The sequence below is a fragment of the Dendropsophus ebraccatus genome, chromosome 8 (genome assembly GCF_027789765.1).
Source record: "Dendropsophus ebraccatus isolate aDenEbr1 chromosome 8, aDenEbr1.pat, whole genome shotgun sequence".
Taxonomy (NCBI): domain Eukaryota; kingdom Metazoa; phylum Chordata; class Amphibia; order Anura; family Hylidae; genus Dendropsophus; species Dendropsophus ebraccatus.
The window spans coordinates 32,591,025-32,606,744 of NC_091461.1; the positions used below are offsets into that span (position 1 = coordinate 32,591,025).

The following is a 15,720-nucleotide window of genomic DNA, read 5'->3' on the forward strand; positions in this document are numbered from 1 at the left end:
GAACGAAGGAACCTTCAGCCCTCTTGCAAAACTACAATTCCCACCATGTCTGGACATGGCTGTCCAGGCATGATGGAATTGTAGTCTTGCAACAGCTGGAGGACCAAAGGTTCCCCATTCCTGACTTATTGCGTTATTACTCAGGCTAGCTTCTGACTACAACAATGGCTTTATAAAGAAGTAACTAATTGTAACTATTGGATAATATTCCATGACATCATATAACACCAGAGAAATAAAATATACAATATAAAGTTAGCAGTTGCTGTATTCTGCTCCTTGTAAATGGGAAGATAAATAAAAGCAGGCACAGATTGTTCTGTATTTTCACAGTTGTGATTTCTGGAAATACTAATTTAATATAATCCTGACTGACGTTACGTGTTTGACTTTCATTCTTGATGTGTCATTGTGAATCTAAGTTATAGAAAAGAAAATAGTTCGTTTCAACACGTTGCTTTAGGCTATGTTTGCACAACTTTTTTTAAAGGAAAAACATGGCCATATTTTGATCATTACGGATGTAAATAATTATCGTGATCATTATTTATGGTCGTAATTAGAGATGAGCGAAGATTGGATGTGAATCGCTGTGTCAAATCGCTTTCTTCTGTAAAGCGAATTCCCAATGATTTGTTAAGGGAATTTGCAAAAAGAAACGAAATGGCGGATGCACGTGATGTCTGGAGCATCACTGGGTGGGAGGAAGGGATTAACCATAATCCCTAGCATCTGTCCAATCAGCTGCAGGCCCCTCTGTGATGTCAGCACCTCTATATAAAGCGCGTCGGTAATGGAAGTGGCTAGTCCGCTGTGTGTGGAGGAGAGAGCAGGATGGCATCAGGTAGAGCAGAGCAGGGAGAGACTAACAGAGCGATATAGGGACAGAGAGGAGAGGAATGCCGGAAATTGGATGATTGACAGGATGATTGACATTTTGTTTTTTAATTGTGTTTTTCTGAGTTTTTTTTTACACTTTTACAACAACATTCTTTAACATGCCTTCTGTAATAGTCCCAGTATTGTAGTTACTATAGTTTTGGCTGTTTTAATGAACTTTATTAAGATTCGATTTTCGAATCTTAAAAAATGTGACCCAAAATTTGCAAAGAATCTCTAGTCGGAATGATCAAAATGCGACTGTATTTTCACCTAAAAAATACAGTGTCACAGATCTAAGAGGATAATCTGCCACGTAGAAAAGATAGAGAAAGTGTGTGATGAAAGATGTTTATAATACATAGGACATCTAAGGAAAGAGTATTTTGATACATAGACAAGCTGGAACAAGGGAGGCTTATAGACAAGGAAAGCTTCAAATGGTCTGATACACATGAGAGACGGAGAACAAAAGGTTTAATATACAGAACTGGAGAAATGGCGGTCTGATACATAGGAGATCTGGAGAAAGCGTTTTCGGACAGAGAAGAGATGAGAAACAGGTCTGATAAGAAAACTTGTGAAACAGTGGTCTGTTCTATGAAATAAACCAATATGTGGTGATATAGGGGGAGATTTATCAAACATGGTGTAAAGTGAAACTGGCTCAGTTGCCCCTAGAAACCAATCAAATTCCACCTTTCATTTTCCAAAGCGTCTGTGAGGAATTAAAAGTGGAATCTGATTGGTTGCTAGGGGCAACTGAGACAGTTTCACTTTACACCATGTTTGATAAATCTCCCCTATAGAATATGTATAGAGAGAAAGAATGGAATAGCCTGATATATAGGAGAACTGGAGAAGGAATAGCCTGACATATAGGAGAACTGGAGAAGATATGGCCTGATATATAGGAGAACTGGGGAAGGAATAGCCTGACATATAGGAGAACTGGAGAAGGAATAGCCTGATATATAGGAGAACTGGAGAAGGAATAGCCTGACATATAGGAGAACTGGAGAAGAGAGAGCCTGATATATAGGAGAACTGAAGAAGGAATAGCCTGATATATAGGAGAACTGGGGAAGGAATAGCCTGACATATAGGAGAACTGGAGAAGGAATAGCCTGACATATAGGAGAACTGGGGAAAGAATAGCCTGACATATAGAGAACTGGAGAAGAGAGAGCCTGATATATAGGAGAACTGAAGAAGGAATAGCCTGACATATAGGAGAACTGAAGAAGATATGGCCTGATATATAGGAGAACTGGGGAAGGAATAGCCTGATATATAGGAGAACTGGAGAAGGAATAGCCTGACATATAGGAGAACTGGAGAAGATATGGCCTGATATATAGGAGAACTGGGGAAGGAATAGCCTGATATATAGGAGAACTGGAGAAGATATGGCCTGATATATAGGAGAACTGGGGAAGGAATAGCCTGACATATAGGAGAACTGGAGAAGGAATAGCCTGATATATAGGAGAACTGGAGAAGGAATAGCCTGACATATAGGAGAACTGGGGAAAGAATAGCCTGACATATAGAGAACTGGAGAAGAGAGAGCCTGATATATAGGAGAACTGAAGAAGGAATAGCCTGACATATAGGAGAACTGAAGAAGGAATAGCCTGATATATAGGAGAACTGGAGAAGGAATAGCCGGATATATAGTAGAATTGGGGAAGGAATAGCCGGATATATAGGAGAACTGAAGAAGGAATAGCCTGATATATAGGAGAACTGGAGAAGGAATAGCCTGACATATAGGAGAACTGGGGAAGGAATAGCCTGACATATAGGAGAACTGGGGAAGAGAGAGCCTGACATATAGGAGAACTGGGGAAGAGAGAGCCTGATATATAGGATAACTGGGGAAGGAATAGCCTGACATATAGGAGAACTGGAGAAGAGAGAGCCTGATATATAGGAGAACTGGAGAAGGAATAGCCGGATATATAGGAGAATTGGGGAAGGAATAGCCTGATATATAGGAGAACTGGGGAAGGAATAGCCTGACATATAGGAGAACTGGAGAAGGAATAGCCTGATATATATAGCGAACTGGAGAAGGAATAGCCTGATATATAGGAGAACTGGGGAAGGAATAGCCTGATATATAGGAGAACTGGGGAAAGAATAGCCTGACATATAGGAGAACTGGGGAAGGAATAGCCTGACATATAGGAGAACTGGGGAAGGAATAGCCTGACATATAGGAGAACTGGGGAAGGAATAGCCTGACATATAGGAGAACTGGAGAAGGAATAGCCTGACATATAGGAGAACTGGGGAAGGAATAGCCTAACATATAGAGAACTGGAGAAGAGAGAGCCTGACATATAGGAGAACTGGGGAAGGAATAGCCTGACATATAGGAGAACTGGAGAAGGAATAGCCTGACATATAGGAGAACTGAAGAAGGAATAGCCTGATATATAGGAGAACTGGAGAAGGAATAGCCTGATATATAGGAGAACTGGGGAAGGAATAGCCAAACATATAGGAGAACTGGGGAAGGAATAGCCTGATATATAGGAGAACTGGGGAAGGAATAGCCTGATATATAGGAGAACTGGAGAAGGAATAGCCTGACATATAGGAGAACTGGAGAAGGAATAGCCGGATATATAGGAGAAGTGGAGAAAGAATAGCCTGATATATAGGAGAATTGGAGAAGGAATCGACGGATATATAGGAGAACTGGGGAAGGAATAGCCTGACATATAGGAGAACTGGAGAAGGAATAGCCTGATATATATAGCGAACTGGAGAAGGAATAGCCTGATATATAGGAGAACTGGGGAAGGAATAGCCTGACATATGGGAGAACTGGGGAAAGAATAGCCTGACATATAGGAGAACTGGGGAAGGAATAGCCTGACATATGGGAGAACTGGGGAAAGAATAGCCAGACATATAGGAGAACTGGAGAAGAGATAGCCTGACATATAGGAGAACTGGGGAAGGAATAGCCTGATATATAGGAGAACTGGGGAAAGAATAGCCTGACATATAGGAGAACTGGAGAAGGAATAGCCTGACATATAGGAGAACTGAAGAAGGAATAGCCTGATATATAGGAGAACTGGAGAAGGAATAGCCTGATATATAGGAGAACTGGAGAAGGAATAGCCTGATATATAGGAGAACTGGAGAAGGAATAGCCGGATATATAGGAGAACTGGGGAAAGAATAGCCTGACATATAGGACAACTGGGGAAGGAATAGCCTGACATATAGAGAACTGGAGAAGGAATAGCCGGATATATAGGAGAAGTGGAGAAAGAATAGCCTGATATATAGGAGAACTGGGGAAGGAATAGCCAAACATATAGGAGAACTGGGGAAGGAATAGCCTGACATATAGGAGAACTGGAGAAGGAATAGCCTGACATATAGGAGAACTGGGGAAGGAATAGCCTAACATATAGAGAACTGGAGAAGAGAGAGCCTGACATATAGGAGAACTGGGGAAGGAATAGCCTGACATATAGGAGAACTGGAGAAGGAATAGCCTGACATATAGGAGAACTGAAGAAGGAATAGCCTGATATATAGGAGAACTGGAGAAGGAATAGCCTGATATATAGGAGAACTGGGGAAGGAATAGCCAAACATATAGGAGAACTGGGGAAGGAATAGCCTGATATATAGGAGAACTGGGGAAGGAATAGCCTGATATATAGGAGAACTGGAGAAGGAATAGCCTGATATATAGGAGAAGTGGAGAAAGAATAGCCTGATATATAGGAGAATTGGAGAAGGAATCGACGGATATATAGGAGAACTGGGGAAGGAATAGCCTGACATATAGGAGAACTGGAGAAGGAATAGCCTGATATATATAGCGAACTGGAGAAGGAATAGCCTGATATATAGGAGAACTGGGGAAGGAATAGCCTGACATATGGGAGAACTGGGGAAAGAATAGCCTGACATATAGGAGAACTGGGGAAGGAATAGCCTGACATATGGGAGAACTGGGGAAAGAATAGCCAGACATATAGGAGAACTGGAGAAGAGATAGCCTGACATATAGGAGAACTGGGGAAGGAATAGCCTGATATATAGGAGAACTGGGGAAAGAATAGCCTGACATATAGGAGAACTGGAGAAGGAATAGCCTGACATATAGGAGAACTGAAGAAGGAATAGCCTGATATATAGGAGAACTGGAGAAGGAATAGCCTGATATATAGGAGAACTGGAGAAGGAATAGCCTGATATATAGGAGAACTGGAGAAGGAATAGCCTGACATATAGGAGAACTGGAGAAGGAATAGCCGGATATATAGGAGAAGTGGAGAAAGAATAGCCTGATATATAGGAGAATTGGAGAAGGAATCGCCGGATATATAGGAGAACTGGGGAAGGAATAGCCTGACCTATAGGATAACTGGGGAAGGAATAGCCTGACATATAGGAGAACTGGAGAAAGAATAGCCTGATATATAGGAGAACTGGAGAAGGAATAGTCTGACATATAGAGAACTGGAGAAAGAATAGCCTGATATATAGGAGAACTGGAGAAGGAATAGTCTGACATATAGAGAACTGGGGAAAGAATAGCCTGATATATAGGAGAACTGGAGAAGGAATAGCCTGATATATAGGAGAACTGGAGAAGGAATAGCCTGATATATAGGAGAACTGGAGAAAGAATAGCCTGATATATAGGAGAACTGACATGTAGGAGAATTAGAGAATAGGTGCTGCTCTGTATAGCACTGTGTGTCATTGCTTGATCATTGCAGAGACAGTCCTGCATTTCCTGACATGAACATTGGTGGCAGCAGAGGGGTCCGTGTCACCTTTTACTACTGTCACTTAATGGAGGTTGATAAAAAAAAGTATAAATAAAAAAAGATACAATTACTTTAATAAAGTTATATTACAAAATAAACAAAAAAAACTTTACTCTTCGGAGTGCTTCTTCAATTTAAACATTATTCTTTTTTAAAGCGTTTTTTAAAGGCCTGAACGTATGGTAAAGGGGTTTCAGTATATGATATGAGCAGGTGACAGCCTTTTGTAGGGTATGTGAGAACCTTACCATTTCCACTTAAAAGTCCTGTATGCTGAGTTAACTGCAAACTTGTGAAGAACTTACACAGCCCTAGAGATACAGATAGCTTACTGTATTGGTATTGTGCACTTACAGTATGTACATAATGCACGCATCAAGGGTCATGAGGAAATGGAAGCTGACTAGGTAGTAGGTGGTTAGTTCTACTTCCCTACATCTTCACTGGTGAATGTAACATTCAGTTATACCTTTCTCTATGTTATATTCTTAGTATACGCAGGATGTGTCATGGCATCATATCTAATGTCAGCGGGTCCTTTAGCTAGCTGCCTATCTGTGGTTTTCTACTTCTAGCCTTAAAGTATTTTCCTGCCCATTCATAGGAAGCAGATGTGACTCAACATACACGTGCTGCAATATACGGAACTTGCTGGAAGTGCTTAGGTTACATCACTGATAAAAGACTTCTCTTTGTTGTACTTATAAGTAGTTTTTGGTTGTGAAAATTTCCTTTTGGATAGTGACATTTAAAGAGACTGTACCATCAGGTACACTCTCTTTAAAATCACATATCAATCGAACAACGCAGACACAGGGAAGCCGGTGCCACGGTCCTTTTTTTTGAAGCTCGGTTCCCACATACGGTGCCGATTAACTCATGGTTACCGGGCTGGGGGTGAAGAACTGGAGTCGGGCCGGCCCGCTTCCAGTGGGAGGAAACCCCCACCCCTCCATGACGCAGCTCCATTAGAATCAATTCGAATCAATGAAACCGCGTCATGAAAGGGCGGAGGTTTCCTCCCACTGGGGGCGGGCTGGCCCGCCTCCAGTGCTTCACCCCCGGCCCGGTAACCATGAATTGCTCGGCGCCATATGCGGAAACTGGGCTGCGGTTCACAAAAAAGGTCCGCGGCACCGATTTCCCCGTGACGGCGTCGTTCGATTCATGTGTGATTTTAAAGAGAGTGTACCTGATGGTACATTCTCTTTAAGTTAGTTTCTTCATGGAATATTTGGGTCATGTAGTGTAGAGTAACTCAAACTGGGGGATGTGAGTGCAGACACAATGTAACAGCAATACATACTGTAGCAGCAGAGCCATCAAGCTGTGATAGACTGTGTTCACACATAGTATTTTCATCAGTCTTTTTTCGACCAAAATCTGGAGTGGAACTGGCAGGGCAAAATTATAATGCAATAAGAATGACCAAGAGACTGAAGGAAATATTATATGTGAACATAGCCTTACAATGGTACAATCAGGAACATGGCTCCTATTCACTGTTTTGGGCCGAGCGAGAACAGTATATTGGCCCCCTGGTGTCCAATAGGTCAGCATAGCACATACCCCCCTTATATCTACTAGTAAAATGGGAGCAACAGCATTTTTAACGTAACAAGATGCAGAAGGTAGATTTCTGTAGCCCAGCGCATTATTGGGCTATACAAATGAATATGATGTGCTCTGGATCCTTTGTTGTTTGAGTACAATGCTAGGATTAAGAAAGTCGCACATCTTAAATGCATCAGCGTCAGTGGCGTAGCTACCATAGAGGCAGGGTAGGCAGTTGCTATGGGGCACATGCGGGAGTGGGGCTCGGGGATGCATAGGGAAGATAAGAGTCAGGGAAGTTAAGAGTCCTTCTGCTTAACCCCCTATGTACTGTAGTGTGTAAGTGACTGAGTGTTCTCTTACATGCTGCAACATAAAAAAGAGTTAATATGCAGAGGACAAGGAGAGCTTTGCTTCACTCCTCTGATAACCCCTGACCTCTGTTCTCTGGCTGCTGCAATCAAGTAGGAAAATGTACCAATGGTTATCAGTGCAGGAGCAGTGAAGCAGAGAGCTCCTTGTCTTCCTTTTTAACTCTTTTTTTTTGTGTTGGAGCATATAAGTGAACTTTGGGTTACTTACACTCTGCAGTACATAAGGGTTTCAGCAGAAAGTAGTCTGCTCCTGCATCTATGTATTTAACCATGATGGCTCCTAATGGGCCCTTAAAGTTAAATACAGTGGACTGACAGAGCAAGCAGCCACTGGTTCTCTGCTTTGTCAGTCACTTTTGTAGCTGCTTCTGCCTCTGGTCAAAAGAGATTTTAGTTTTTGGCCACATCACTGAGCCTGTATATGTGTGTGTGTGTATATATATATATATATATATATATATATATATATATACAATACTTTGTGTTGTGTGTGGGAGAGGGGGGCCCCATACAGTTTTTTTTTTGCTGTGGGGCCCCATGAATCCTGACTACGCCCCTGGTCAGCATTATGGAAGTATCTTTATTCTTGTTTGGATGTACTGTAGTTTTGCTAAAACCAACAAAGGTCCTTAGAATTGAGCTTGATGTTGGTGAACCATCTTTCTCTTAATATTTTTTTTTAACTCAGTCTTATATAGACAATGTAAAGAAAATCTGTCAGCTCTATGTCATGCTCGGAGCTGCATACATTGACAGATAGGTAATAGCTGCTTGAAAAATAATAAACTCTTTTAAACTCTAATAGTAGAGGCTGGCTGAGCAGCAGCATGCATGCCTTCTATCCATTCCTGGCTTTGGCTTCAAATCTTTCGCAGATAACCTGTTAGATAATCTTTCTGTGTAAATGGACCCTAATGCTGGGATTACACGGAGCGATAATTCGCCCAATCATACGATTAACGATTTCTAAGTAACGATTTTTCTTTTATAACGAAGCAAATTTTTTGCGAACGACGATTTAAGAACAAGTTAAAAGATCAAAATGAACGATTTCTCGCTCGTCGTGCGATCGTTAGCTGCGTTTACACGTACGATTATCATTCAAATTCGATCGTTATCGTGCAAATTCGCACAATAATCGTTCCGTGTAAACCCAGCATAAGGGACAGGTATTTGTTTTATTCCTCAGCTATCCGTTCATGTCTGCACCTCGGAACAAGATATAGATGTGATAGTTTCCCTTTGATAGATATTCAGAAGCTGCTAGCTATTTTTAGCATGACAGTGGGGCCTCGTGTATACGGTGCCCTTGTGCAGGTTGCACATTTGTTACACTAGTCCTTGGTTGTGGCACCCAATGGATTTACTGATCTCTTCTACAGTATGTCTGCGATGTCTGCTCTATGAACCTATATATGTCATTAGTCATCTATTCCCTTTTTCAACAACAATAAGGTTGTAATATTAGTAAATAACATCAAAGTCTTTCATGTAGTGCAAACCATAATCCTTTCCCGCCACATTTTTTTTTAAATCTTCCCCCCGGGCATTAAAGGGGTACTTCAATTTAAAAACTGAATTCTTCCAGTATGCCCTGCAGGAAGTGGTGTATTCTTTCCAGTCTGACACAGTGCTCTCTGCTGCCACCTCTGTCCATGTCAGGAATTGTACAGAGCAGGAGATGTTTTCTTTGGGGATTTGCTACTGCTCTGGACACTTCCTTCCTGTAGTGGACAGAGGTGGCAGCAGAGAGCACTTTCTCAGACTTGAAAGAATACACTACTTCCTGCAGGGGATACAGCAGTTGATAAGTACTGGAAGACTTGGAGTTTTTAAATAAAAGGGAGGGCTTACAATCTACAAGGTGAGGGGATGAGACAGTAAGTGAGGAAAGCGGGTGGCCACAGTGCGGTGAGGTGGCAGCAGGGTTATTCTAGGTTGTAGCCTAGGAAAGAGGTGGCAGAAGGGAGCACTGTGTCAGACTGGAAATAATACACTACTTCCTACAGGACATACAGCAGCTGATAAGTACTGGAAGAATTGAGGTTTTTAAGTAGAAGTAATTTACAAATCTGTGTACCTTTCTGACACTAGCTGATTAAAAAAAAAACTCCATGGAGAGTACACAAATATGTCACCACTTGGTGATCAGTGAGGGTCTGACCCCTGGGACCCAACCAATTGGAATAATAAAGGGAACCTGACACTGGTGTAATGCTGCACCCCTTTCTGAGACCCCCATTCTTATGATTGGTGGGTAGACGCCCAGTGATCATGAAGCCATGGCATATCCTAGCGACTTGCCATCATCTTATGAAATGGGAAAACCCCTTTAAGAGATGACACATCTAGGTAACGTGCCATGACTTTTTATTATAACAATATCCCTTTAGCTCACGGAGGATTGTCTGGGATAGATATATTGAAACAGTCTAAGCTATGCACTTACATAAAGAAATCTCAGTTATATGAACTGTGATTAAAGGGGCACACGGATCTCTGTACCATGCAGGAAGACACTGCATTAGGTTACTCATACATCCTCTAAGGATATGCTGCGTACAGTCAGTTCTATGGCTATTTCATGTCCAGAAAGGGCTGTGTATGGAGTGACTGACTACTCAGCACAATGTACCCTGAATCTAGAGTATCAGCATCATTACATTACACTGGGTACAGCTACTGTAGTGTTACCGTGTATGAGTTTTGCTTAGTAAAGAAAGTGTCCATCCCACTATTGTAGCCGCTATTCAGCCGTCATTCCCATAGAGTTCTTGCATTCACTCTATCATGTCCTATGTTCTTACCTGCTTAAAAAGATCTGCCACTTGTGAAGTTGTCCAACTTTCAAAGTCTTCCCGGAGCGGGAGTTTAAAAGCCATGGTCTAATCTGGAGATTTGAAGGGATTCTATTAAATACAGTAGTATGTGCTCAGCTGCTCTTAGAGATTTACTAATTCTCAAAGAGGAAGTGTCCTTAGCTGTCTGGCTGTGTGAAACATGACTTAACCCTCACACTGCCAATTCTTCTGAAGACCATGATGAAAGATTAGGCGAAACCAGTTGAATGTCAAGGCAGTCTAGACTGTGGCACGCTTAGGTTTTTATGAACCAGTAAAAATAAATGTCAAATGTTACAACAATATATATCAATCATAAACATTAAAAGGTTTTATAAAAGTTATGTCCTCCTTTGTAACTAGTAAAAATGGAGAGTAAAACTGCTCCACCGCCGTGTGCATACAGCTCCTATGCAGGACTATGTGTCGGTTACAAGTCTTGTGTAATCTGATCCTCAAGTCAGGGCCGGCATCAGCACAGGGCCTACCTGGGCAAGTGCCAGGGCTCCAGCACCTCCAAGGTCTAGAGAGGGAGAGGGGCTCCGTGTTCTGATGTTCAGCCCGCTCAATGTAGTGCAAGTTGAGAACTCAACATCAGAAGACAGAGAAATAGCAGGAACTGCCAGCGGCCTGGAAGAGAGAGATATATGAAGGACCTGATCACATGACCCACAGGTCCCTAATACTACAGTGTGGAGATCAGCCGGGCAGAGAGGAAGAGGGAGAAGACTGAGCTTTAAAGGGGTTGTCCAGCAAAAAACTTTCTTTTAAATTAACTGGTGTCAGAAAGTTATATAGATTTGTAATTTATACTACTATTAAAAAATCTCAAGTCTTCCCATACTTATTAGCTGCTGTATGTCCTGCAGTAAATGTTATTTTATTTTCAGTCTGACACAGTGCTCTCTGCTGACATCTCTGGCTGATACAGGAACTGTCCAGAGCAGGAGAGGTTTTCTATGGGACAGCAGGGAACACTGTGTCAGACTGAAAATAAAACAACACTTCCTGCATGATATACAGCAGCTAATAAGTATGGGAAGACTTTTTAATAGAAGTAAATTACAAATCTATATAACTTTCTGACGCCAGTTGATTTGAAAGAAAAAGATTTTCGCTGGACAGTCCATTTAAGTGCCGAGTCAGTCAGTGTGTCAGTCAGTAATGTGTGTCAGTAATGTTTGTCAGTGATATGTATCAGTCAGTAAGTGTGTGTCAGTCAGTAATGTATGTCAGTCCATAATGTTTTAGTAATGTGCGTCAGTAAGTACTATTACACGAACCTATGGCAGCCCAATCAATATTGTAAACCAGCGCCAATCTGCTTGATCAGAGCTTGTTTACTGGGCCTATTACACGGCCCGATAACCGTTTAGCAAGGGCTGCATGGACATTGTTAGCTATGGCAGTGCAGCCCTTGCCCAAACAGTTATAGCTCTGCATGCTTACTGGTGTGGCCTGTCTGAGCTGACAGGCCGCTCAGCCAATCACTGGCCGCGGTGGTCCTGGCCACAGGTTGCTTTGAAGCTGTAGCTACGGAGCCGGGATGCATACAGAGTGCAGGAGAAGACCGGGAACAAGGACAGGTAATGTTTTAACTAACTGTTTGTTCAAACATCAACAGTCGACTGTGCATCGATATTATACGCAGCGATCCACGGTTGGTGGACGATGATTTAAGGTGTGGAACTAAAGAAACCATTAGCCAATGATTGTTTCATCAGCTGATCATTACACAGAGAAATAATGGGCCAAATTGGAACGATTCAGCTGATTTGGGCCCTGTGGTGTGGTCAGTTGGGCCCTACGATGTGTCAGTCAGTAATGTGTATGAATGGATGAGGGGCCCACTGAGGCTCTGTTGCCTAAGAGCTCGCAAAACCCTAAAGCCGGCCCTGCCTCCAGTAATGTTTTCTCTACTCCTTCTGCCCTTACTGTATAAAGTTTGAAAGGAAGAAGAGTACCTCATGACAGCAGCATCAGACTGAAACCAGTCTGAATAGGAGCTGTATACAGAAAACGGTATAATAGTTTTCTTGTGTCTTATGGAGAAAGACACAAAAACAAACCCTCATATGGCCCTGCCAGTAGAAAATTAAAAATATTAAAAAGATATGGTAAGTAAGTTAGGTAAAAAAATAACCTGGTCAATTTAAAGGGTATATATACTGTTAGAAAAACATAGCTTCTTTACAATTTGTACAATTTGTCTCCCCCATTGGGCAGTTAGGCTTCTCTGTGCCCCCATACATTAGTTGATCCCTAACTCTAAGCTGCCATGTTATTACTGTATGTGCCCCATATAGTATATCCTCGTAAAGTATCGGGGCTCCCTCTATATCACCATACAGTACTAGACTCGCTTTTGTACCACCATATAGTATTAGGCCACTCTGTGACCCCCATATAGTACTTAAGCCCATATCTATGCCCCAAAATATTATTAGGCCTCATATCCATATATAGTATTTGGCTCCTCTGGACTCTACATATAGTAGTTAGGCTCCTCTGTGCCACCATATAGTAGTTAGACCCCTCTGGCCTTCATGTAATATTAGGCTCCCTCTGTGCCTCCCTATAGCAGTTAGGCTGTACTGTACACCCTCATATAGTATAAGGCCTTCTCTGTGCCTCCAAAGAATAGTTAGGCCCCTCTGTGCCCTGAATCCCAGGCAGGGCCCTGCTGTGCTCTGTGGGAAACAAAGGAACAAACAAGCTGTGTACCTCTGCTAGAGACTGAAACCATTACTCTTGTGTGCCTTTTAAAGTGGCAGTAACCAATCAAAGTGCCTCTATGTGCCTGCAACCTTCTAGCCTGGTAGTAACATGCTTCTTTCACTGTTTACTGCTAGGAGCAAAAGGGGAGAATAATTTTGTGCTTTGCCCAGAGCTGGTTTTACAATTATTGCTGCTTACAGTTTTTGTGAATAATGATGCTATATGACACATTATTAAATCAGAAAAGTGTCACATGATCATTAATCGCGCCTCCGAACACGAAGGTGTTTGAAACCTTTACCCATTTATTTTAAACTGTGCCAGTGCCACATACAATAATGGTGACAATTAGACTAGGCAAGCAATACAGAGTGGTTTTACTTCTCCATTAGACATGTCATGCACGTTGTGGGTCTCCCTCCCATCCTCATGAATTCTCAGATACAGCTCACATAATGCACGGTTCCTGTATTTGATGTCCCTGAAATAAGGAGTAAGACAATATGATTTAGCAAATAGGAAACCTAAAACTAGACTCATAGACAATGCAAAGCTCTACCAACATTGTGTAACAAAACATACATAACTGATCTTACCTAATAAATGCAAATGAACAGAAATTGTGTAATTTTGGGGATTTTTTTTTATGTGTATGTGTTTTTAAGCCTTCACTGTGTGGTAAAAATGACATGTTAACTTTATTCTGTGGGACACTATTACTTTTCTTCTGACAATCTTTTTAATCAATCAACATTCATTTTAAAAACTGCTTAGTGTCTCCATATTCAGAGAACTTATAAACCTTTACATGGATGAAGGTGTGTGTGGGGCTTGTTTTTTGAAAAGTAAGCTCCAGGTGTTACTGGTAGAGCTGAGCAAAGCGATTAGTGCGAAGCATTAAGGTGCATTTACATGTAACGATTATCGTGCGAATTTGTGCGATCGATCGATCGAATTCGAACGATAATCGTACGTGGAAACGCAGCGAACGATCAAACGACCAACGAGAAATCGTTCATTTTGATCTTTCAACGTGTTCTCAAATCGGCGTTCGTCGTTCACAAAAAATTCACAGATCGTTCCGTGTGAACAGTCGTTTGCCGATTTAACCAATGTGTGAGATAGGCTTAAGCGATCGCAAAACGATCGCAAAGCGAATTTTCCGTACAATATATCATACCATCTAAATGCTGATCGTTATGAAAAAAAAAATCGTTACTCCGACATCGTTAATCGTAGGATCGGGCCAATTATTGTTTCGTGTAAACGCACCTTTATTCTGGCAAAAATTTGCTTTGTGAAGGAAGCAAATTTTTTACACTCATTTTCAAATTTGCAAAATAAAAACATGACGCCTGCCATGTTTTCGCACTGTACTGTATAGAATTGGCAGGTTCATGGGATTTACCATGATGATTCGACTGGAGTTCCTGGTGAAAATTGTAATTTTAAAAAATTTGACATTTTCCAATTTTTGACACTGTCATAGTAATAGCTGTTGTACAAAACGCTTAGGCTAAATTTACGTCCACAATTTCGCAGACATTACGTGCAGTGAGTTTCCCCGCTGCCGGCATGATATTGATACATCATGGCGGGTGGGGAAACAATCCACTACTTGCCTTCCCCATCCATAACGTCCACAAAATTGTGGACGTGTGAAGGTCCCCTTACTATTATTCTGTAATAGTCCCACTATTGTAGCTTCAGTGTTTCGTCTGTTTTATCGTTTGTTTTTGTAATGAACTTATATTGGATGCAGTTATACGCATTGGGTGAATTTTGGAAGACTGGTGTTATTGGTCGTAAGTGATCCTCAATGCCCTTTGTTTTGGCAGATTTAGTAGGAGACGCTGGCCTCTTAACACACCTGCCAGAGTGGAGTGTCTGACTGTGTGTTGCACAGAGAAACCTAAGCCATCTCTGAGCTGGTGCAGATTTAAATTTACGCCAGTTAACTAGTGTATATCATAGTCAATTTGCTAGGTCATTATGGCTATACCCTCTTATGGTACTTTTACACGGAGCGATAATTCCCCCGATCGCACGATTAACGATTTTGAATGAACAATGTTTTTTTTATAACGATCGGCATTTAGATGGAACGATACATCGTACAGAAAAATCGTTATTCGATCGTTTTGCGATCGCTTAAGCCTATCTTACACATAGGTGAAATAGTTGAAAGAATGTTTACACGGAACGATCTGCAAATTTTTGTGAACGACCAACGATAATTTGAGAACATGTTGAAAGATCAAAATGAACGTCGTTTGATCGTTTGCAGCGTTTACACGTACAATTATCGTTTGAATTCGATTGTTATCGTGCAAATTCGAAAGATAATCGTTCCGTGTAAAAGGACCATTAGGCTATGTTCACACTTCTATGGTATAACACTATCTTTTGTATTAATCACAGCTGTTATTTTAAATTATCAGAGGGAATCCCAGCCGGAGTGTATACACATAGGGGGAGATTTATCAAAGGGTGTAACATTTAGACTGGGGCAAACTGGCCACAACAACCAATCACAGCTCA

At 41.5% G+C, this 15,720-nt stretch overlaps 1 protein-coding gene and 1 long non-coding RNA gene across 4 annotated transcripts in view; one reads left to right on the forward strand and one right to left on the reverse strand.

The window, feature by feature from the left end:
- LOC138799231 (uncharacterized) overlaps positions 1 to 10,524 on the reverse strand; it is a 61,336-nt gene extending 50,812 nt beyond the window's left edge. The window contains exon 1 of the long non-coding RNA XR_011364230.1: positions 10,429 to 10,524. This is a non-coding gene — a long non-coding RNA (uncharacterized lncRNA). The remainder of the gene's footprint in view (positions 1 to 10,428) is intronic.
- The window catches only part of DNTT (DNA nucleotidylexotransferase), a 335,507-nt gene that overhangs the window by 97,795 nt on the left and 221,992 nt on the right, over positions 1 to 15,720 (forward strand). The window lies entirely within an intron of this gene.